Source organism: Sceloporus occidentalis, unplaced genomic scaffold (genome assembly GCF_023333645.1).
Source record: "Sceloporus occidentalis isolate IW3139 unplaced genomic scaffold, rSceOcc1.0.p SCAF_2, whole genome shotgun sequence".
Lineage (NCBI taxonomy): Eukaryota > Metazoa > Chordata > Lepidosauria > Squamata > Phrynosomatidae > Sceloporus > Sceloporus occidentalis.
In genome coordinates, this window is record NW_028316982.1 from 225,801,284 (window position 1) to 225,826,850 (window position 25,567).

Consider the following 25,567-nt stretch of genomic DNA (forward strand, 5'->3'; position numbering starts at 1 on the left):
CATGGAAATGAATTGCATTTTATTTCTAGTATGTTTTAATAATACTATAAATAGTAGTCAATTCTTTGTAATGAGAGACTGGTGGCACCTCCAGGAGTTTTTTTTTTTTTCTTTTTTCTAAATGTGGGTAAAATCATAATGGCTTGTGGAGAGAGTATGCATATTTGTGCAGACAGACAATCAACAATCTTCTGTGCATTCTGGTCTGGTCTGAAGGAAGTCTACTGTTAGAGGCAACAGCTTTACTATACTTATACAGTCAGTCCTCTGTATTATGAATTCATTATCCATGGCTTGAAAATATTTAAAAAGTCTATAAATTCCAAAAAGCCAACTTTGATTTTGCCATTTTCTGTAAAAGACACCATTTTACTATGTGACTGCATTTAATGGGACTTGAGCATCTAAAAATTTTGGTATCCACAAGATATCCTAGAAGCAAACCCCAGTAGATATCAAGGGCCTACTGTACTGTACAAGATTTTGGGCATAGCATGTGTTCCTGTCATTTCTTATTTTTGGTCTCAGTTACTCCCCCCCCCTCCATCTATCTCTGTGCCATATTTGAAGAGTACATGTTACAGAGCCTCTCACCTTGATATATTATTAAATTATTATTTGTAAGTAAACGTACTTCATGCATTTACAAAGAAGACATAATCTGTTTTATTTCTTTTGCTAAATCTTCTTTGTGTGGTGATGGTAGTATGGAACTGGGTGTTATTCATCTTCTGTTTGCAAAGTTGAACTATTGTGCTTTTGAGACAGACTACAGTGTCCCACATTTCTTATCCTCTGTTAACTGAGGCCCGTACCGGACGAGCATATAGTACGTCCCCAGGATGTACTAGGGTTAGGAAGGGGCGTCACTTCCTGACGCCCCTAACCCTAGTACGGACTGGGGCCATATAAAATGGCTGCGCCCGTTCTACATGGGCGCTGGCATTTTGACGTCGTGGACGCGTAGCGTTCGGACGTCACATGGCGGAAGTGATGCCGCGGGTGCGCAACTAGCACCACTTCCAGGGTGCAAAAAGAAGCGCCATTTTGGTGCTTCTTTTTTGCTGTGCCCGAGAACTGCGCAGTTTGGCCGCTGCGGTTCCCAGACACAGCAACTGGTGGCGGCGGCAGACCACCGCTTTTAGGCGGTCTGTAACGCACCTATGTCTCTCTGCTTCCAATAATACCTCTATTAGAAACAATATGCTTATATTGGAGACAACAATGTATTCTATGTTTTTTTTCTATAGGGCTCCCAACATCTGAAGAAGCTTTTTACAACGATCTCTACTGTTGTGAAAGAAACATACAAACTGTTATAGCTAGGGATGAACACATATTCTTTACCATATATTTGGTCTGAAGCCTACATTGGTGTAATTGCTTTCCTTTATACAATTTATACCAATATCCATTCTGAACACATCAATTTATTGTGTCCATTTTATTTATTTCTCCTGTTCTTTATTGGGATGGGAAATATATGTGAAAATATTTGAAAATGATTTTTAAAAACTTGTTTCTTCAGTGTTGGGAAACATTGACATGGAGAATCCTGGACTTAGAAAATCTGTGGTTTGGAGCTTATTGCTCAAGTAAGTTCCCGCTGCAACATTTTATCTGTATGTAACAGCATTTTCTGCAAAGAAAAATGATATTTGCAGCACAAGTATTATTTTTATGCAGAAAATGCTGGTTCATGTGCTGAAAATGCTATTTTATGCATAAAAATATTGTACTACGTGCAGATATTGTGCAGGATATGTCTCTCCATGTGAATAGTTTTCAATAACAGTGCAGGTTTTCTTGCAGCAGGAGTAAAATTAGTTTTTTGTGGGTTTTTCAGGCTATGAAGCTGTGTTCTAGTAGAGTTTATTCCTGATGTCTTGCCAGCAGCTGTGACTGGCATCTTCAGAGAATGCTGACATGGAAGGGAGTGCGGTATTGGGTGAGGGGAAGTGCTTTACATGTTAATCTGTCTATTTTTCTATTGTTGAATGCCACGATCTCAGGGTGTCTATTTAATTAATGATCATTGTCTGCTGGGAACCCCCCCCCCCCCTCTCACACTGGGTGGTTTTCATTTACATTTGCTGGGTCTTGATTTTAGTATGCTTCAGGACTGGCAGCCAAACTTTGTTTACCTTCAAAAAAATTCTTTCCTGTTGCAGTTCTCCTGTTGAAGTTCTCCATGGATTTCAATGGCTTCCTTGTGCATTCTGATCTGATAGTTGTTGGCATGGTTCAGCATTTCAGTGTTTTTAAACAGCATTTTATGCTCAGAATGGTTTACAACATGTTCTGCTACTGTTGATTTTTCTGGCTGACCCAGTCTGCAGTGTCTCTCATGTTTCTTGATTAGTCTTTGAACGCTCCATTTGGTAGTTCCTATGTAGACTTGTCCGCAGCTGCGTGATATGCAGTAAACTCCTACAGCTGTGAGATGATCTCTCCTGTCTTTCGCTGAGCGCAGCATTTTCTGGATTTTCTTGGTCAGTTTGTAGACCAAGAGTAAAATTGCTAAGATTACTTGTTGCTTCCTTCTTAAAAAGAAATTGGCAAAAATCATATCCCTGCTCTTTCATCTCTAAACATTCTGCTCCTTCTCCTGCACCTTATCATTACCTAAACATCTACTTCTTTTTTGGAGGCTGTCCTAAACACCACTAGCCTTTCACCGTCTCCAGCTAGCCACTGTTGATGTCTTTGCTTTCTCATTTAATGAACTTTCCCCCTCCCATTCTACATTGGTAATTTGTTCTAAATTGTTTTAGATTTGCCAAGAAATGATAAATGGTTTCTTGTTACTGTGGTAGTGACTTTGTTTCTTTTAGACCGGAGCAAAAATACCATTAATACCAAGATTATCTGCGTTCAACTAAACTACAACAGTCCTCTGTGAACCCCACTGTACTAAACCATCACTGACCAGTCTCCAGTATTCCATTCTTGGACAAGAAATTGAAACATGAGGTGGATTTCCCTCCTCCATGGTTTCCTTATAAAATGGAATATCTGGGAATATCTGAAAGCTGGTTATTGAATGAAGTTAGGTTTGATTTCCTTAGAGGATGACATACATTAGGAGTTGGATAGGAGGACTACTTCCCTATTGTTTCTGCTGGACCTAGTGGTGACTTTCAATAAAATAAACCATGATATCTTTCTGGGATGTGTCTCTGGAATGGGACAGTGGCATTGTCTTATGGTGGTTCCAGTCCCTTTGAAGGGTGAGATCGAAAGATAGTGCTGGAGAATCCCTGTTTCATACCTTGGGCACGGGTTTGTGTAGTCCCTTAGAGTTCAGTTCTCTTCCTCATGATATTTAACATACACATGAAATCTCAAGGAGAGCTTACATGCAGTTCAGAGGTTTGGTGCTAGTAATATAGTGATGACACTTCACTCTGTTTCTGAGTTCCATCTAACTCCAAGTCTCTTTAGTGCTAATCCAATGTCTGCCTTGTATTACAAGATCTCAGTATAGGCTCATATAGTGAGATATGGTCCAGACAGTCTGGATGTAAGCCATTGAGGGCTTTATTGATCAAACACAGATCCCTGAATTGTGTCTGGGAACAAACAGATTACTCACTGGCTATGTTATAAGGCAGGGTCCAGGAAGGAAACCTGGCAAGTGTGCAGCATAGCAAAGGTCCAGCATACACGTGATGAGTCTCAGTTCTTCACACATTCTATCCATGTTCTTCCACTGCATAAACTGAAACATATCCAGTAATATGAGGTAAGCAGGGGGCAAATTTACATCTATTGGATCTGTCAACTATCGAGATCAGAGTGAATCCAAACTGGGAAATGTTTGCAAAGTGTTATGCATAATGTTCATCAGAGACTGCAACATGACCTTCATTTTTCTTTATACAGCATTTTTCTATGCTGTAAGAATGTACTGTTGACCATTTGAGAAATAGCAAGTGAATGATTCTGTGCAGACACAATGGTGAAAGAGAATTATGGCTTATGGCGATGATGAGCTTTTCCAGTCTGATAATGAAGAAGTTCTTTCAGTATAACTCCTTGGGTTTTCTGGCTGTTGTCATTTCTACTATTTGCCAACATGCTATTGCTATAACGTAGGCCTTCTAATAGACTCTGGCCTGTATTTGGTTGGCTTTGCTCTAAATTTTCCATCTAGTCTCAGTCCCACTCATTTCATTGAGACAGGCTTCCCAGGAAATGGGGGGGGGGGAGGATAGCTTGGCTCTACTTGGGGGAGAGGATGAATATGAACAATCACATCCACTTCCTAGCTATTTTCCATTTTAGAAGTCAACAAGGGCTTCAACAGGATTGCCCCAAACCACCAGAAAACCATTAGGATTCATCCCGCATTGATATCTTCTCATACCAAACCATACAAAATCCTTTAAATGGTTTTTGTAATGATGTAACTCATAAATCATAATTTCTGTATCACTGAATGTAATGGCAGTAGTTGTGACATAATCAACTGGCAAAATTAAAATTATACCGTTAAAATAACATATCATATGCACAGCCTAAATATAGCATGTACATCATTTCATATAGTCAAAGTGAACATTTGGTAAGATGTGATGTTTTTAAAGAATTTTTAAAAAAGAATATATATATATATATATATATATATATATATATATATATCATTTTCAAATTTTATTTTCAAAAAAAACACTGAGGCCTCTTCTTTCTCCTCCCACTGAGCCTTTCCCCACTCACCTCATCTCTTCTGATCAGCTCCAGGATTTTAAAGGGACACGAGTGAACACCATAACCCTTTTCTCCCCAAAGGCAGATATTTCGGGGGAAGTGGTGTCACCCACTCCTAGAGTGCCACCTGGTGTGGCCTGCACTCCTAATGATGCTCCTAGATTCATTATGCTCCTAGATTCATTAGCAACCTGTGGTGAGCCACCTATGGTGAGTCACTAATGAAGATCTTGCTTAATTAGCTCCTCAACCCTGAAGAGACTCTGAGTTCCAGTGAGTCAAAGTTCCATCATGTAGAGATCTGTCAATGACAGTAGGAGTACTAAGACTTCATCCTCAGATGACATCATCTGGTTTAGCACAGAAACAAGGTTCCAAGTATGGAATGAATAGGATAAAGCAGTTTAAACATGTATACTGAAGTTCTGTTGTTGTCATTAACTACCCTTGAGTTGATCCTGACTCATGGCGACCCTGTGGGTGAAATCTCTAAGACTCCTTATCTTTCACTGCTCTGCTTACGTCCTGTAAATTCATGGCCACGATAATGATCTGCAATGCTGCCAAGGCATCACTTGTGCCTTGGGGCATCAACGGTGATTTGTCTTGTGCACCGCACTGTTTGGAAGCAGTGCACAAGACACGTCATGGACGCATGTGCCATCTGGACAGTGCTGTGTCAAGATGGCACCTCCCATACGTATTAGGGTTTGGGAGCGTGTGGTTGCTGTGCACTCCTGAACCCTAAAATTGTCACCAGCACGCCACAAAGTGCCCATTTGGACCTGGCCATAATTACACATATAAAAAGACAGACTCATGCTCAATTAACCCTAACCCATAAAAATATAGAACTACATCATTTTTCATATTTAAAATATACATACTCTTCAAAAGAAATCACTGGTGTTATTTTAATTTTTGTTTTATCTATGTTTTTATGGGTTAGAGTTGACTATTGCCTGTATTTGTAATATTTATAATATATGTGCAATTATGTTTGTTTCTAGCTCTTGAAGAAGGCCTTTTCACTGAGGCTGAAACATGTTGGACATTTAAAAAAAAAACACTGAATAAACAATTGTCCATCTCAGAGCACATGGAGCTTGCATCCTCACTGTTTTCTACTTGACTCATGTGGACATTTCCACAGTATTGTGACCATTGGTAGCATACAAGATTTTAGGAAAGGATTATCATCTTTCATGGAAGATCAATATCTTTACACTCATAATGGAAGTGTCATATTCCAAGGGATTTTAACTCCAATTACTAGCTGCTGGAGGTATAAATACGACTTTGTGCTCTTTGTGCTGGCAAGTGTTTGAGTGTTTAACAACCAGTTCTGACCCAACCATTAGTAATAGGGAAGCAGCCATCTCAGACAGCAGATATGGGAAGTAGGGTAAGCCAAAGAGGCAGTAGACTGTGTTTGACACTGTGGCCTTTTCAGCACCATCTTAGGTAGCTTCCTGTCATCATATACAGTGTCCCATTGCCACTGTAGAAGTAATATATTATTGCTAACCCCATCCAGTTTATTTCTGCATATGAAATAAGAAAAAATAAATAAATTGCCCTCTAACACAGGAAATAAAATGTCCCAGGCCAGTCTTGTTGAAAATATGGACCTTTCAGTCCCAGCCAAAAAAGTAATAATAAATAAATAAATAAATAAATAAGTAAGTAATGTATTTATATCCCACCCCATCTGCACTCAGGCAATTGGAGCTGCTTACAGCATTAAAATTGTATATATCATATTCCCCAACCCTCCTCCCTTAAAATAGAATTAAACATGTTAAAAAACCAATGAATATTTACACAGTAAAACAACAACAACAATGGACAGGCAAACAGCAAACGGGATTGGTCCATTTCTTCTCTCTTTGGTAGCCGGACGTCTATTCAGGAAAGGCCTGCCAGAAAAGATCCATCTTAATAGCTTTTTAAAAGCTGTCTAACGTGATTATATGATGGATCTCATCTGGCAGGCCATTGCATTTAAAATTGGCAGTGGTCAAACCACTCTTAAAAAAGCCCTCCCTAGATCCCCTGGAGAGAAACAACTATAGACCGGTCTCCCTATTATGATTTTTGGGTAAGGTGATCGAGAGAGCTGTGGCCTTCCAACTCCAGGCTGTCTTGGATGAAACCGATTATCTGGACCCATTTCAAACTGGCTTCAGGGTGGGATATGGAGTGGAGACAGCCATGGTCGTCTTAATCAATGATCTCCATCTGGGCACAGACAGGGGAAGTGTAATCCTGTTAGTGCTCTTGGACATCTCAGCAGCTTTCGATACCATCGATCATGGTATCCTTCTGGAACACTTGAGGGAGCTGGGTATAGAGGGCACTGCGCTCCAGTGGCTCTGATCCTACCTCTTGCGTAGGTTCCAGATGGTGATGCTGGGGGACAGTTGCTCTTCTAGGAAAGAGCTTACATCTGGCGTCCCTCAAGGCACCATTCTATCCTCCATGCTATTTAACATTTACATGAAACCGCTGGGAGAGATCATCCGGACACATGGGGTTATCAGTATGCTGATGATACCCAAATATGTTTCTCTATGTCTCCGACAGCTACAGTGACTAAGGATGGCATCTCCCCTCTGAATCCCTGTCTCAAGTCAGTAATGGGCTGGATGAGGAAAAACAAACTCATGCTGAATCCAGAGAAAACAGAGGTACTTGCCATAGGCTCCTTAGGTTTGGGGAAGGAAATTTGTCCACCACTCCTAGAAGGGGTTACACTTCCCCTGAAGGATGAAGTTCACAGTTTCGGAGTGCTTCTGGATCTGTCTCTATGTTTGTCATCTCAAGTAGATGCGATGGCCAAAAGTGCCTGGTATCAACTTCTGTTGATAGGCCAACTGCAACCCTACCTCAACCGAAAGGACCTTGTAGCTGTAGTACATGCTCTGGTAATCTCTTGTCTTGATTTCTGTAATGCGCTCTACATGGGGCTACCCTTGTACCAAATTCAGCAGCTTGAACTAGTGCAAAATGCAGCAGCCAGGTTGGTCACTAGCTCTTTGAAACTTGACCATATAACACCTATCTTGAAAGATCTACACTGGCTCCCAATTAGCTTCCGGGCACAATACAAGGTGTTGGTTATCACCTTTAAAGCCCTACATGGCTTGGGACTGGGTTACTTATGGGAACACATCTCCCTATACAATCCTCCCTGCACTTTTAGAACAAGTGGGAAGAACTTGTTAGAGATATCAGCATCCAGACAAGTTTCCTCTTCCCAAAGAGCATTCAGTATAGCTGCCCCTAGACTATGGAACGGACTCCCAGAGGAGATTCGCCTTGTCACATCTTTGGAAATTTTCAAGAAGGCAGGTAAGACAGAGGTCTTTTGCCACACATACCCTCCTGACCTCCTATGAAGACCATTGGAACGGAACGAGAGCATCTAACCCCGTGATTGACTGATGATGTTTGATGTCTTACATTTAATGTTTTATGTTTTTAGCTGTAGTTTTAATTGTGTGGTAACTAATGTTGGAATACTGTAACTGTTTTTTAACTCTGTTGTGATCCCGCCTGGATCCATTGGAAGAGGCAGGAAGATATAAATAAAAATTATTATTGTTGTTGTTGTTGTTGTTGTTGTTACATAGTCTGGAAGTGATAGCTGAATAGGTCCTCTGGGCAGTTGTAGACAACCTGCTTTTTATTGGTTGTAGCAGATTTCTCCCAGAGGACATAAGTGTGCGGTGTGGATTATATGGAAGGACGTGGTCCAGGAGATATTTTGGACCCAAGCCATGTATGGCTTTAAAGGTAATAACACCTTGTACTGGGACCGGAAACTGATGGGCAGCCAGTGAAGAGATCTTAAAATTGGTGTGATATGATCTCTTCTAGATGTACCCAAGACCACTCTGGCTGCCATATTCTGTACCAGTTGAAGTTTCTGGACCAAGCACAAGGGTATCCCCAAGTAGAGCGCATTACAGAAATCCAGACATGAGGTTACCAGCGCATGTACTACAGTTTCAAGATCTCTGAGTAATTAGTTGCTCAGCTGACAAACTTGACAATTTGGCCTCATGACAGAAATGTGTGGTATAAACATGAGCCTCATTTATCTCTAATGTACCCTAGTCAATAGTCACATTTCTTTTTCTCCTTTTTTGCAGCTGCTCATTGCTCTATAGCTTCCAGTTTCTCCAACTATCAAGTATTTCAGGAAATCATTTCCATGCTTTAAGACCAATAAGACATCCCCTCCCTCTCTTTTGATAATTCCTCCCTCAAGGCTACATAGAAGCAGTATTTACTGCCCACATGCATACTGACTGTTGTAATTGTTTTGTAGAACTGTTGCTTAGCAGCTCTGAAATCTTGATTCTTTTATCACATTCCAAATATTCTTTATGGACACACGAGAGGAATTTCCACTTGCTTAAAGCCCAATACCAGGAATGTTACCATTCATCATGCAAGAGAAAATGACCCTGGCAATAGCACTGCATCGCCATGCCACTCTTCTTTGGGCAGTCATGCTTACAGAGCAAATACCCATGGGAAAATAGGAAGCCAGTGGAGCTTTGAAAGATTGCATCAAGTATTTTGTGAATTTTGATTGGCTGAATAAAGGTAGCATTGTTTTGTGGATTTGGGTTGTTATTGTACATGGGAAAATAGGTTCAACACATTGGATAGCTTGGTGGAATTTCACCATCTCCTGATATAGATGCCATTCCACCTCTACATGCAGGTGTTAACAATGAGGAGTAAAATTTTTTTTAAAAAAAGAGGTGGTAATTTCAATTCAATACTAATATGGTTAGATACACAGGAAGGAGTTAATTCTCTTGGTCCTAGATGGATGAATCTGACACATTTGACCCCCCCCCCATTTGAATATTCAAGTTCTTTGTACTCCAAATAAGTTTTTATTTTCTTATGAACAACAAACCAAAACAAAAATGTCATTGTATGTGCAGAGGTGCTCCATTTTTGAGATATGTTTAGCAAAGCTAGTATTGGAAGTTAGGTTATGACACCAGTCTTTCTCCCTTTCCACAGAGTGAATGTAGTGGGATGACTTGGGCAGCCCTTAAAACTGCAAGAAAAAATAGCTTAGAAACAAGAGATAAAGTTAGGTGTCATAAACATACCAGCTGTATCCCAGTTCAGATTTCCACATGATATAACATTGCTTCTGAGAAAAGTTGGTTTTATGCAGAAAATGCTGTTTTCTCTGCAAAAAAGATGTGCTTTTTTGTTTGCACAGTATAAGTCCCAAACTGTGAATAGGAATTTAAAACTGCTTAGTTTTTGATAACTATCTTGAAACAAGGAGAACAATGATAAACATATTCTATCTTGTGAGAACAAAATTTATGAAAATTTACATCCCTACCATAATAATAAATAAATAATAAAAATTTTATTTATATACCGCCCTTCCAACAGATCAGGGCGGTTAACAACATGTTAAAAACAATAATAAAAACATCAATACATACACATACCACATCACAAAATTCAATAAAAAACAGAAAAGCCCCGAGTTAGCCAATCCCCTTGCCAGTGAAGAGGAAGGAGGCCCATTGGACTTTAGTCGGGGAATGCAATACAGAAAAGGAAGGTCTTTAGATCCCTTCTAAATTGGGCCAGGGAGGTGGCCGAGCGGAGCTCTATGGGCAGCGTATTCCAGAGGGCCGGGGCGGCGATGGAGAATGTCTTCCTAGTAGTGGAGACAAGCCTAGCCCCGGGAACCCTAAGTAATTGCTGCCCAGATGTTCGGAGGGTGCGGGACGGAATGTATGGGGAGAGGCGGTCCTTCAGGTATCCTGGGCCCAAGCCATTTAGGGCTTTATAGGTCATCACCAACACCTTATATTGCGCCCATGTTTCTATCCCTAACTATGGTGCTCATTATGAGAGTTCCCATAGCCCTTCCCTAAAGGAGAATAAAATATTAGTGAAAACTATGAAGTTTATCGCACTGGGGTTAAAACGTTCCCCAGTGCGTTCTAACATGCCCGTGTGCAGGTGCGTATGGAATGTGACGGGAACGGGATGAGGCCAAGAACCCCATTTTATCGCACACTGGAATGCCACCTTTGCCGCCGGGCGTTCTGGTTGCGTCCCCGTTCTGTTCCAGAGGGTGCCATTTGTGAGAACGCTTTAGAACAGCTCTCACAAATGGCACCCTCTGGAATGCAACGGGGATGCAACTGGAATGCTCGGTAGCAAAGGCGGCATTCCAGTGGGCGATAAAATGGGGTTCTTGGCCCCATCCCATTCCCGTCATGTTCTGCGCGCGCCTGCGTGTGGGCACATTAGGACGCACTGGGGAACATTTTAACCCCAGTGCGATAAACTTCTATGTTTATTCACATCAATAAAGCAGTTCTAGCAGTTTTTCTCTCCCCCGGGAGCAGGATATCGGTAACAGTAATGGAAATATAGTGGGCCCTCCATATTTGCTGGGGTTGGAGACACAGGATCCCCTATGAAAGTGAAAAAAAATCCACTATTTTTTTCTATCTAAGAGAACACCTCTCTAGGAATCTCTAGGTCTTCCCTTGCAACTCTATGGTGAACATATTTTCTCAGAATCTCTAGGTCCTCCAGGATAAATCTATGGTCAACTTCCAGCAAAGTCATGCAGGAGGACCTAGAGATTCCTAGAGAGAGACGATTAATCAAATCCATGAACAATCAAATCCGCAAAGTCAAAGCCACAAATGTGGAGGGCCAACTGTAAATTGTCTACAAGACCAAGACCAGTCTATTGCTGCTAGGAAAATGAATTCTCCCTTGTGATGCTCAGGGTGAACAGGGAAGCTTGAGGGAAGGTTGAGGCAATTATGTCATGATCCTTATTAATCCAAAAGTGCATACCACTCTGACTCTCCTGTCTCTGTGTCCACTACACCACTGATCTCAAAAGAACATTAGCTTGTAACATGCTAGCTGGCTTGAGAAATTTTCTGTGAAAAAGTGCCCCAACATGTTTTTTTTAAAGCCTAATTTATTGACAAAGATCCCTGAATCAAAGACAAATGATACTGTTCCATGGAAGCAAGCATACATCAAACAGTGATTCCAGATGAAAAGTGTAAAATAAAACTCTTAAACGAAACACTAATCTAATATCATTGTCTGAATTTCTCTCAGTATGCTTTCTTCATATTCATCAGGGAAACAATGGGACGAAAAATGGTATTGGGCATAGTTCAATACAAAATTAGGTGTGCTGGATTTTACAGGTCTCAAGCCCATATTACTATGCCAGACTGTGGACATGGTATTCTTTGTTTCCTTGTTAGACACATAATGAACTGTGTGTGAAAAGAAAAAAAAATGTTTTAACAAACCTTGCAACATGTTTGTTCCAACCAATTTGTGCTGCATTTTGTTTCTCCAGAATGCCAGTCATTCCGATTGACTTTTACTAATGTTACCAAGCTTAATATTTGCAATTAATGAGACATGGATTCTGAATATGAGTGTTTAAGAATACAAATTGCTATTTTCAGTGAGTCACATGAATCACAGTATTCAACCTTTTCAAACCATGATTAGTGTCTATTTCATCCTAAATATTGTTTTGGTATTTAAAACTGTAATATCACTGTTCCAATAACATCATAAATCATGCAAGACAAAATAGAATGAGGCAAAGGACAGATATTTACACTGATGACTGAATGTGTCAAGGTAAATATCAGCATCACTTCAGCAAACATTGCTATAATGATTTTGGGTGTGGAGGTGCAAGAAGACTCATCTCATTGTTTAAATGGGATTCCTAGAGATTTCCTGGGAAATTAATGATCTGTACAGGGGATCTTCCCAGGTTCCCTTTGAAAGGAAACTTTACTCCATTAAAGCAGAGAATAGGAATATGGAGTATTGAGAAACAATTGTACATTGGGGTGGATCCTCTGGCCCTGGTCTCCAAATGTGGCCCTCCAGTATTCCACAGATGTCTACCACCTTTTCCTTATAAGACAGTTTGGTTTGGTTTGGTGATTTCCCATCTTTTGTACAGGCATCTTCTGTCATTACTCTATTCTTTTAAGGTTTCTTTACTAGAAAAAAGTTTTCAGCTAAATGCACTGGTATTATTGGATCTTCCCTTTTGCTTTTGGTCAAACTCACCACTGAAATGTATCTACTGAATTCAGCTGGATAAGGTTCCCAATCCCTGGAAAATGCTAACTGCATAAGAAGGAGAAGGGCTCCAGTCTATTCTCTTTTAAGCATTTTCATAGCCCTTTCTGCTTGGAGAGTAGCCTTCTGAAGAGAGATGTCTCTTGTATCTGTGCAAATTCCTCCAGTAATTTGGAATAGTGGAAGATCATTTTTTAAAACTGTGTGAAGATCCTTCATGGATCTATCCATTTGTCCAGAAAACAGAGATGATAGAGGGCTGGGTTAGCAAACTGTTGTTCCTCACAGGTTTACTGTACACAGTACTTGAATGCCTGAAAAGGAAAACATTCTTTCTCAACCATGCAGCATCTATATTTTTTTAAAAAATGCATAAGCAAATGTTATCTTGCATGGATAGTATAAAATGTGTAACACTAAATATCAGGAGTAATGGCATCTATTAGAGATCAGAATTATTGCTCTCACCAGCTGCCAATCCAAAGACATTATTTAGAAATAAATTATATGGTGAGCATCCCAACTGTTGGTTTTAACTATGAAATTATTAAATGTGTGAATGTTTTAATTTAGTAATCGTTGGTACATCTATTTAAAAATAAATTAAAAGTATATGTACACAATTCAAAGTGCAGTTATGACCTTTAAAGTCTATACTTCTTGAGTCCAGAGTATCTAAGAGACTCTGTGTTCCTATAAAAGCAAAGTGATTTGAGGCCTTCAGGGAAGATCTTCTCTCAGTTGTGCCAGTTTCACAGGATAAGAATTGGGAGAGAGCCTTAGCAGTGGCTTCTCCCAAGCTTGTACCACATGTGATGCCCATAGTCATCCAGATATAGGTTACTCCTGCCCCCCCCCCCCCCACACACACACACACTGTTGCTTCTGGAAGAGGAAGAGCAGTTTGTATGAAGAATACTTGCAGGAGGAACTGGAGAAAGAAATAAAACCGGCAGGGTAAAATTCATTAGTGGTTGGGTTAGAGCACCCTCAGTAGAATTGGATTAATGTCTCTGAGATCAATTGGGATGTATTTTTTGCATCATTGCAGTATATGGAAGGAGATGGGGTTAGGTAATAGGAAAGTAACAGAATGCAGAGCATCAGTTAATCCAAAGCAGTTTCCTGCTCACAGGGCCATATACACCTCCCTTGTTGAAATATAAATGTAGACCAGAATCCTGTATCACAGGTCGCATAACTTTACATAAACTTAGCACTATAGGAGAGGTACTAAGAATCCCTGTTAGTGAATTGTGAAGATCCATAATGCTACACTGGCAAGAATGTCCCAATATGCATTAGGCTCTACCAATGCACATTGACACTCCCTAGCCATAATGCACAATGGGAGTGATGTGAATCAGTCCTATTATGCATCAGTCCTGTTGTGCCTCAGTCCTGATGAGATCAATCGCTTTGCCAGCTCTCCTGCATGGTAACATAAGAGCAGCCATCTACTGATATTGGTGTTACAGAACTTCCCAATTCTAATCCAAGCAAACATAAATCCACATACAAAGATGTAACTCCCATACAGGATTCTGACTGTAATATCCAAATAAATAATGTTTAGCTAATAAGGATGTAAAGAATATTCACTGTTATCCATTTCCTGCCCAATAATAATAATAGTAATAATAATAATGCTTTTTCTGACACTCAAGAAACTTGGTCAAGAAGAAAAAAAGGAGTGGTAAGAAGTCTCTACAGTTTCACCCAGTGAGCACACTACCCAACTGTTTCAGGGAGGAAAAATTCTGTGCACAAAGACTGTTGGGGTCTTTTTGTGAAAATATTAGTGTCAGGTGTGAGTGTGCAAACACAACTTTTTTGCAACCCCTCCTCCTCTGTTTCTTTTTTGTGTGTAGGATTGTTGGTGATTTTTTTTGTGCAGAAAAAATTAAGCAGAATGTGCATTTAAAAAACAAAACCCTTCCATTTTTTTGTTTCCAAACAGGCAAGAACTGTACACAAATATTTTGTCAGAAGTTTGGGGGGGGGGGGGGGGGAATGCAAAAATTATTAATCCACACTAGTGAGAACAAAATATTGTCTATTTTAGGCTGCAAGCTAAATACATCTGCTAAGAATAACATTACATTCAACACAGCAGAAACCTCAATACAGACATCAATGGGATTGTGATAGAGAAGGTAAACTATTGCTCTGCCTTATGTGCAAATATGAGGAAAGCTATCTCCCCCCCCCCCCCCCCATGCAAAGGCAAGATATTTTCTGATGCTCTTGATGCAAATTTTGTTCATATTTGCATTTGCAAAAACAATTTTGTGCAAACTGTGAAAGTGATTTTAGTGCAAACTATGATAGCTGCTGTCTTTTTGTGTGGAGACTTAGAGTTAAATAGATGTCAAATAAGGCAACTGTAAAAAATAAAAATATCAAACAAAAAAAATCTATAAAACATGCAATGGCAGCAGTAAATTGCATAATTTGTGAACCATGATTTTGTAATTACACAATTCACTTCTTATGTTTTTGTGCAGTCATGTGCTTGTATAGCATTTTGCTTGTTGACTTATAATTAAACACATTACCTAGGCTGTTTGTATCATTCTCATTGATCAGGCTATCCTTCAGCACTTGCCATGTGTGCACTTCTACACAAATGACAGAAACAGTGACTGAAAACAAAAGTGAGAGAAAGACTGGATCACTAGGAGAATGGCATTTTAAAGGAATACGTTGCTGACTCTTTATACTGCATTTAAGAGGAGGAGGAGGAGGAGGAAGGCTCCCATTCCATGCCATATTTATGAAGAAGAGCTATTAAAATCATTAAGTGAATGATACAAAACTCTCCTGAACAAATATGGTTCATCTCAAAGAATTTCTTGGTGAGTTGTGCCTTTAGTATTCTATAATCTTTTGTGCAATCCTCCAGTGAACCACTGTGACCTGATTTGACTCACCACTTTGATTCCCAACAACCTTCTGTTAGGTCTGCCTTCTGTCAGGTCAGCTGAACCTCTGGCTGTTTGTTGAACAAATGAAAACATCATTCGGAAAACTCATTCCTTTTCAACTGATATCCACACTTCACATATTCATTTGTAGTTCCAATTTTATTCCCATTTGATTTTTTTAAAAATTTCATTATAAGCTCCCAGATTGGTTTAACAATCATCAGGGTCTCATTTATATCCCACAGTGCATTGTGGGATTTTTCACCATTACATTTTTAAAGCCTATTCTCTAGAGAATAAGGTCACAGGACCTAGTAACTATTGTGCTTGGTAATACAAAAGAAATGGTCTGCTCTTACATAATCCTGTGAAGCTTTAGACAGACAGATTTCCATAGCCAAATCCCTAGGCAATAGAATTCATCAGCTGCTGGAATTAGTAGAAATGAACAAGGGCATGTGTTTATCAGGGACATTCTATTTTTCTCACCTCTCCCCACCCAACAGTCCACGGCTGGTTTAATTTTAGCTACTCAGAAAGCATATGGGATACATGAAGTGCACAGAGTAGGCAACAAAAGACAGAGAGAGCTATATATAACCAATTTGTCTTCTGATATTTGAATACTTTGGTAAATAATTCAGAGCTATTTAATTAATTGGAATTATTGATGATTTGCACCAACCAGATGAGAATATGTGACAAACTTATAAAGGAGCATTCTAGAGAAATTATGTGCCATCAGTAATCTTGTGACAGCCAGTGTGGTGTAGTGATCCTCACTTGAGCATAAGAACAGACAGTGTGACCTTGAGAAGTCAAATTCCTTCAGTCTCAGAGTATGACAATGGCAAACCCCTCTGAAGAAACTTGCCAAGAAAACCCTATGATAGGTTTGCCTTAGGGTTTCCATGAATCAAAAATGACTTTGAGGCACACAGCTACAACAGTAATATTGGCCTGGTACAGATGAGTCAAAAATGGTGTGATGGTGTTGATACTAGGGTTCAGGACCATGCAGCAACCACACGCCCCGAACTCTAGGACATACGGACACCACCATGACTGCATGGCCCCACTCACAAGGGGTGTGCGTCTATGACGCAAGCACTGTGCAGCATCCATATGTTGCTGCGCTTGCGTCACTGATGTGCCACAGTGCGCTAATGGTACACTCATCGCGTTGGACACACGCTCCTAAAAGAACCCAGTTTTCTGGGTTCTTTTAGGTGTGAAGGGACACCGTGCAGTTTGGCTGCGGCGTCCCTCGGGAGCAGAAAGGGGTGACTGCAGACCACCCTTTCAGAGCAGTCTGTACAGTCCCATTATATCATAGCTATGAGAGTATTGCTCTCATAGTATTACTAGGAGTAATTACTAGGAGAGCATTACTAGATCTTGTGACCTGACTCACTAGAGAGTATTTATGATTTTTGAAAGCATCTAACAGCACTTCAGACATATTGGTTGGAGTATGTATACACAGTACACATTGGACAGGACACTTTGATTCATATCAGAAGAGATGAAAAGGGAAGAATCCAATATGGTTTTCTTTAATGTTTTAATGTTTCTATTAATCTAATATACATAAAGCTGTACAGACAAACTGTCCCACCACTACACTACTACACCACTACCAGTGGTACACAAATTAGTTTTAAATTAGTCACCTCCCAGATTCAAGTTTTAAAACTCAGAATTCAAAGACATAGCTATGTTAGTCTCCATCTTGTAGCACCTTTGAGACTGAGAGAAAGGAGTTGGTAGCATAAGTTTTCATATATTTGAGTCTACAAATGCATTTGTTACCAACTTCATTCTCTCAGTCTCAAAGGTCCTACAAGATCCCTTTAAACACTTAGAAAGCCAGTGGGCACTTTATATGGGGACTCTTGGATCTATAGTAAAAAAAAAAATTCCCTATTTTTTTGCCAAAGTATTTCTGTCTTGCTCCTTCACTTCTTCGTCTGTACTAATAACATCTTGGAACAGCAAAGTAGGAGGAAAACTTTTTCAATTCTCCTTTTTCTAGAACTACATTGCTGATCCAAATCACTTGCTTGTGCTTTTCATCATGTTTGTGAGCAGACCAGTTGGGGGTAGGGGGATTCACAGAATTTCTCCAGGTAGAGGAGAAATTTCCCATCAGAAAACTTTTTGGAGTTCACTAGTAAAAGTGAAGGTAGGGCAGCTTCATCCTTTTTCTATAGCTCCAACCATGTTGCCAGCCTGTATCTTCCAAAATGTTCAAAAGCTAGCACTTTTCTGGAGCACCTAGTTGGTGATGGTGTTTGTGGCTACCAAAAAAATAAAGAGAGGGAGAGAGGGAATAGATATTTAAAATCATTCAAAGCAAATTTGTTTCTTTGAGAGGGCTGAGAAAAAGGAAACTCCGGGGGGGGGGGGTGTTATCAGAAAAAGAAGCCTTCTTGAGAATTCTGGCTCCAGTCTACAGGATTGGAAAAGAAAATTCATGCATCTGCTTTTTCATACGGAAATATCCATTTCCCACATCCCAAGACAGGCAACAGAATGAAACACATTCTTGTCTTGGAAGTCTATACTTTTATGAAGTTTGGAATACATTTTGGGCAAATGGAGAGAACTTGCACAAAATCCTGCCTTCATTTCAGATATATGCATTACCATAAATGTATTATGTTAAAAAATGGGCACATTCATACTTTTATCAATGGAAATAATGCATGACAGAAACACACACACACACACCAAACTGAAAAAATGTACACAAAAGTACACATAAATGTCTGAGCAGGATAAAAGAAAATATTATAACCTATATAGAATCAGAATGGAAACATGAAAATTGATGAATTACTGAATAATAGATCTTAAAGAGAAATGGCAGATTTTTCACCTGTTTGAATACTAAACAGAAAATTCAGTAGGCGATAGTGTAGAACCAGCAGCCTCAAATAAAAATCCATTGAACCAGAAGTACCAGTGCATGCATGCTTTGGGAATATGCCCAGAATAAATTTCTAAGTCACCTTTCAAATCTTTGCACCCCTCTCCAAAGCTGCATGTTCAGCAAATCAGGCACTTAGCAGTATATTAGTGTTTGACATCTCTTTAGCATTAAGGTGCTACCCTCCACAATGCACTATTCAATGGACCTTAATGCTGAGATGGAAAAAGTTACTAAAATGCTTTAGTAATAATGTACTTTGAACCTTGACCTCTTTGCACTGTAGAGTGTGTGTGTGTGTGTGTGTGTATTTTAAAAAGGGAATCACCTAGGAACTCCAACACATGTTTAAATGAAACCACATGTGTTTTTCAGTTATACCTTGTAAAAATCAGTAACATGGCATGAAGGAATTAGTTTAAAATGACTTGTGGTTTTATCCTTTTCCAAACTTCATGACGTCTCTGTGCTTTGATTTTGATTTTTAGAGACCATATGTACTGTAAGAGGGGATTTACACAACTCTGATTAACCCTGTGTCTTCCATCAACAAAATGGGTCCACTTTTCATTATTATAGTAGAAACTCTGACATTATGAAATGTAGGTTCCACCTTTATTTCCTTTGGCATAATTCTGAAAATGAAAGCATCTATTTGAAAGGTATTCCCCTGCACACACACAAAATGTACAGCATTCACATTGCTTCATAGTGTCATATGGGATAGACTTTACCTGCTGAATTTCTCCCTGGCAGATGTGTGGCTGATGAGGTGAGGTTACCTACAAGAAGAAGGATAACAGACAACACTTCTGTAGGAGTAACATTGGCAATGAGGTGGCATTTGAAAACTAGTATCATTTAATAAAGTACAATATCATTGTTGTGTCTTTGTTCATCATGTCCATCTATGATATTTTTCCAGTGCTTTGGAAGTCTTGGCAAAGAGTCAAACTACTTTTGCTGCTCTACAAATGGCAGGTGTTTAAACAAAGTGCTAGGAACTATAATCAAACTACTTCAGAGGGATGTGTTGTCCCTTCTGTCAGAAACAGTGATAAAAAAGATTTAGATTCAGGCCCTAAAGGCATCAGATCCCATTTGATCTTGGAAGCTAAGCGAGGTCAGCTCTGTTTAGTACAGTTGGCCCTCAATATCTTTGAGAGATCTGCTCCAGATCCCCCTGTGGATACCAAAATCTGCAGATGCTCAAGTTCCATTGTCACACTGTCATGGAAGTCCTGCTGAACTCCTTCTCCCTCACCTCCTCCTACCTGAGTACTTCTTTGGCCACAACTAGCAGCCTCTATTCCTGGTGTCTCCCCTTTCTCTGTCCCCTTTCCCTACCTGGCCTGACGGCTGTGTGAGATAGTCTCTAGCGCTGACAGAGGCAAGGAGCTCCCAACACCTCTTATCTCTTGGCAGGGCTGCACTGGGTTTCAGTGGCAATGCCATGCTGAGGTACTGGCTCCCCTGAAGCCTCCCTGCCACCCAGAGCCTGGCCCCAGGGCATTCCCTAGCTTGCCCTGGTGGGGCAATGCTAATAATGGTCCGAGAGGCCCTAAGTCTCCATCATGCCCCCCCCCCCCGGCTTTGGTAGCCGACAACAGCAGCAATGAGTGAAGGGCACATGCTGCCCCAGGGGACAATGGAGGATGTCCCTAATGACAGCATGGCGACGTACATGCACCGCCACTGGGGACAATGTGGGCTTGCTGTCCATGGATGATCAGGTCTGCGGATGGCAGGTCCATGGATACTGAGGGCTGACTGTACTTGGATGGGAGACCACCATCAAATACCAGATGCTGTAGGCTATACTTTAGAGGAAGCAACTGGCAAAACCACCTCCGAGTATTCTTTGCCTAAGATAACCCTATGGAATTCATGGGATCAATACAAATCAATAGGCAACCTGAAGGCATATGGGCATACACTCATATATACACACATACACGCACACACACACCTATTCTTCTCATGTGACCCGGGCTTCTGACCTATTGTCTAACTATAGGGTGGGAAAATGAGGGAATTTCCCCTAAAATAAATTTGTCCTCCCCAACAGAATTTTCATCCAGTTTCTAGCTTATTAGTAACTTAAAATACCCATTGGGTATTCAGAAAGAGAAGAACCAGTGTGGCGTTTTAGTTGAATGTTGAACTGTGACACTGGAGACCAGGGTTCAGTTCCTAGCTTGGCCATGAAACCCACCTGGTGTCCTTGGACCAGTCACACACTCTCAGCCTCGGGGGAATGCTCTGGCAAACCTCCTCTGAACAGATCTTGCCAAGAAACCCCCATGATATGGTGGCCCTAGGGTTGCCATATGTTGGAAATATTTTGAAGCCACACAACAACATCTCTTCTCTTGTTCTTCATTTCATCCCCTATTATATTTTGTATTGCCTTAGAGCCACACCATTCTGTATTGCTTTAGGGCCACCTGAAGGCAAACAAGAAACACACATTCAGAAACATAATTTAGGCATCCAAAGAGAAGAGGCAGGCAAAGTTAGCAAGGGAATGCAAACACAGCCAGTATCAGAATTCTAGGTATGAATGATTTTCAGACTCATGCTCTGCTGTATTAAAAATTTGGAAACTGAATGAAAATTTCATTTGAGAGAGAAGTATTCTTAATGGGAGGGCAATGCCCTCATTTTGACACACACACACCACACTGTAACTACACCTGCACTAGTTCCCCTTCATATCCAGGAAAATTAAACATGCATCAAATATGGATTTTTCTACATGGGAATGTGTTCAATCTGTTTCCTCCTAACTTCCCCTCAGAGCACTCAAAGGTTTCTCAAAAACATTTGTAAGAAAGCAGATCCAATTATACTTAGTGGATCCAAAGAGAAGAATAAATAAGTGTGTTACCCCCAGCATTGTAAACTTGTAGTCAGAATTTTTGTTCTTAAGACATATGGAAACCAGAGAAAAAAAGAGACATTTGGGAGAGGTTTTGATTCTCCAAGAATGGATTTTCCTACACTGTCAAGAGTTAATCCAATTGTGAATCTTTAGTGAAACAAAAACAGATAGTCTCCGTGATACAACAATCTCCCCCAATTACCAAACAACAACATCAATAAGAGTAGCTACCAGTGTGTTCATACCAGCTGAGGTGCAACTTCTGGGTTATGTTGTTGGCATGGAGAATAATAATTTCTTCAATACCACAGCAAAACTAGAATTGCAAGTCAATTTTCTCTCTCCTTTGCTTTCTCTATGTCATGGTGTGACTCTTCCCCCATCCAGAAGGTGCTGAATGGTGGTGGTGGTTGGGTCCAAGGCAATAGCAGACCAGCCAGAACCCAAAGTTTTCCTCTCCCCCCCCTTTTTTTTTTCTGCTCTCCTCTTTCTTCCTTCTCTCCCTATATTTTTATCTCTCCATTTTCTGCCATAACCCTCTCCAATCTGTCTTCTGGAAAGTTACTTTTCAGAAGAATGACTACAGAGACATGGTGGAAACATCGCTATGTATGCAGTGTTAGGATAATCCATTGTGTTCCAGAGCAGTTATGGGTGTCTTCGGCATGTCCTTATATTCATCCTTTTCAAAAATAAATTTTGAGGTTCTGCCACACCTTATCACCATCCATCTTCTAGAATCATAGAGTTGGAAGAGACCACAAGGGCCATCCAGTCCAACCTCTTCCTTTCCACCCATCATATAACAGGGAAGATGGCTCCTGCTAAAGATATGAGCTGATCTCTTGCAGAGGGCTTCTCCAAGGGCTGCAAGAAATTACCCACAGGTTTCCTACCTCTGGTCTAGTGAATTCTCATCCAAGAAATATCTTTGTAAGCATGCATCCATGTAAGCATATCCTGAATGAGAGGATCTCTTAGCACAAAGGTTACTGGTGTCTTTTCAAGCCCCCTTAAAATTGTTGCACCATTAGAGCTTTAAACACTTTTGAACCAAATTATAATGCTGCAAGTAGGATACCAGATGACAGGCAGTGAAAACACTTATAGGTGCACCAGTATCATTATATAAAGGCACTTCTGGTGTACTTGATATATAGATAAAAATCATGATTTTGATTGGACAAGTAATTAGCTGAATGGGCTCAAGAGATTCTTAGACTGAGGTAAATCCCAAATCAGACTTCTTTTGGCAGTCTGTACCAGATGAAGAAAAGACAACCATGTTGCCTTCAAGCCATGCTGTTCCTGATGAACTAGTAACTGATAAATGTCCCAACGTTGTGCCACACAAGCTGATATACTGGTACTGATAAGGTTATTCTAAAATAGATATCTGATAAAGATATATGGCCCATTGTGCCTCTAATGCATAGAGATATGTGGCCCATTATGCTTGTAATGAATATCCATTGACATGTTTAAAGTAACAGATGCTGTTAAGATATTAACAATGATTAAGGAGATTAACCCTTGAATGCCTGCACATTTATTTATTTATTGGATTTATATCCTGCCTTTCTTCCAAAATGGGATTCAAGGTGACTATTACAGATGTATAGTTCCTGAAACAGGTGAGAATATGTTGTTGTTGTTGTTGTTGTTGTTGTTTACCTTCAAGACATTTCCAGCTTATTGCGATGCTAGGGCAAGCCTATAATGGGATTATACTTGAATGGATAATTGGCTAAATTGTAATGTTAAAATGGTTAACATATATATGCCATACATAAGAAAGCCTTTATGAAATGTCTGTATAATGCCTTAGCAGACACTGTGGAAAATAAATGGAACAAAGATGATGATGCTTAAAGGTAAAAGGCTATGTTACATGCTTTTGAAGGGTCATGCTTTTACATGTGTTAATTACTACGATGCCTGTTAAAGAGATAAAAGTCCCTATAAATGCCCTGATGAAAGGATAAGTATTGATGGTCATACAGTCTGTCCTTGCCTTACGTGGGGGATCTGTTCCAGACTTCCTCGCGTAAGGCAAAAAGAGTGTATGCTCAAACCCCATTAGATATAATGGGGCTTGTGTTCGCTGTGTGGCTGTGCACGCGTGCACCACGAGCGTGCTCACCATTCTCCCAATCTCCCGGTGGATTCCATGTAAGCTGGAAGCCGCCTATAATGGCCCCCATATGGCTTGGGCTTACTGTATAATGTAATACTATGTAAGATGCCATGCATGGAATGGAATGGAATGAAATAACGCTTAAGTGCCCAGACATTGATATGTCTGTAGACCTTACCGCACAGGGGCTCCAGCCACGGGACGAGAATGATCCAAAAGGGGCAGGAAGGTACCTGAACGAGTGGGGAACGCATTTTGCTGCACACAGGAAGTCCCTCACTTGTTCCGTTCCTTTCCCTTCCATTCCCAATCCGTCCCAGAGGAGGTGATTTTTGAGAACTGTTTTGAACAGTTCTCAAAAATTGCGTCCTCTGAGACGAATTGGGAACAGAAGGGAAGGGAACATAATGAGTAAGGGCCTTCCTGTGTACAGTAAAATGCGTCCCTACTTGTCCCCCACTCGTTCACGGCCCCTTTCGTTCCGTTCTCGTCCCGTGCCTGGAGCCCCTGTGCGGTAAGGTCCTGTGTTTTTACTAAAGGGGAATGTATATGTTTGTATATCTATATATCTAAAAATAGCCTACAGTAGTACCAGAAAGCCTGCTCATGTCTCATATAAAATTTTTGGAAGTCTTTAAGAATGTTTAAGTGAAGTGTTGATGAAAACTCTGGTTTAACCACCATGATGAGCTGGGCACTCAGGTGGCCAGAAAGTGGTGGCAGGTGACCCCAGAGAGTATCCAGATTATCTGACATGTGGCAAGGATCTTCAGTCCCACAGTCTAAGTGATAGGGGTAAGGAACCACATCTATTTCACAATGTGTTCAGACACTGTATTATGGAAGCTGAAAAACAATATATGTTATGGAAAAAGTGAAAAGTTTGTTTTCTATCTACCTCTATTCTTTCATAGAGTAGTCTGAACCATCTGTTAATTTTTACTGGACTGAATTGCACTGAGTACTATGAAATAAAGAGGCAGGCTGCTTTCTGTGAAACTGCTAGCTTTAAAATCAACCCCTTTAGCAGAAATAAAGTCCTTTGTTTTAGAAGGTATTTCCAAAATGTTTGTCAGGTTGGTTATGAAAAACAGACCTCTTCATCATTGTGAACATAATATGTATTAGCAAAGGGCCTGACACCTTTGGTTCCATCATTCAAGGAAGAGAACTTTCTGAAACTGATTTCTTTGACTTACATCTGCTTTGATGTTCTACTGACCTCTATTGTGGCATCCATCATACATAGCATATACAAATTACACAATGTTGTAGGGGGAATGTGGGTACTTACTGTCACCATTGGTTAAGGCTCAGTCCTGCACTAATCATGGGATTACTGGCAGAAAGAAATGATATCAAGGATTAAAAGAAAAAGGCCTAAGTAGAAATAAAGTAGAAAGTCATCCCTGACAGACTTTTTACTAAGAGAAGAACAAACCATGTGATGCCTTGAGATCAGGGCATCCTAACTTCCTTATTATTCCAAAATTAATATAACAGTTAATTTTCTTACTTGAAAAATTGATTGTTAAAGGATTCTAGTCTACGACACAAAACAGTTGATCACTGAGATTACAGACATCTTCTAACTATAAAAATAAAATTGTTTCAGTCACATCTCCAATTAGTGAAGTTACTACTCTTTGTGCTATGGCTATACTGTACCTGAACTATGCCTTATTTTTATTTATTTCTTTTAAAAAAGTTATTATTTGTAAATAGATACTTCCATGCTCTGGTATTTGGTGATGGGATATTGCTCTGAGAAAGGCATATCCTTCCCCATTCAAACTACTTATGCATCTTTGTTGAAAATGAAAATG

General features: G+C 40.1%; 1 pseudogene; it reads right to left on the reverse strand.

The window, feature by feature from the left end:
* The window catches only part of LOC149319744 (uncharacterized), a 36,453-nt pseudogene extending 15,979 nt beyond the window's left edge, over positions 1–20,474 (reverse strand).
* Between the last annotated feature and the right edge of the window lie 5,093 nt (positions 20,475–25,567).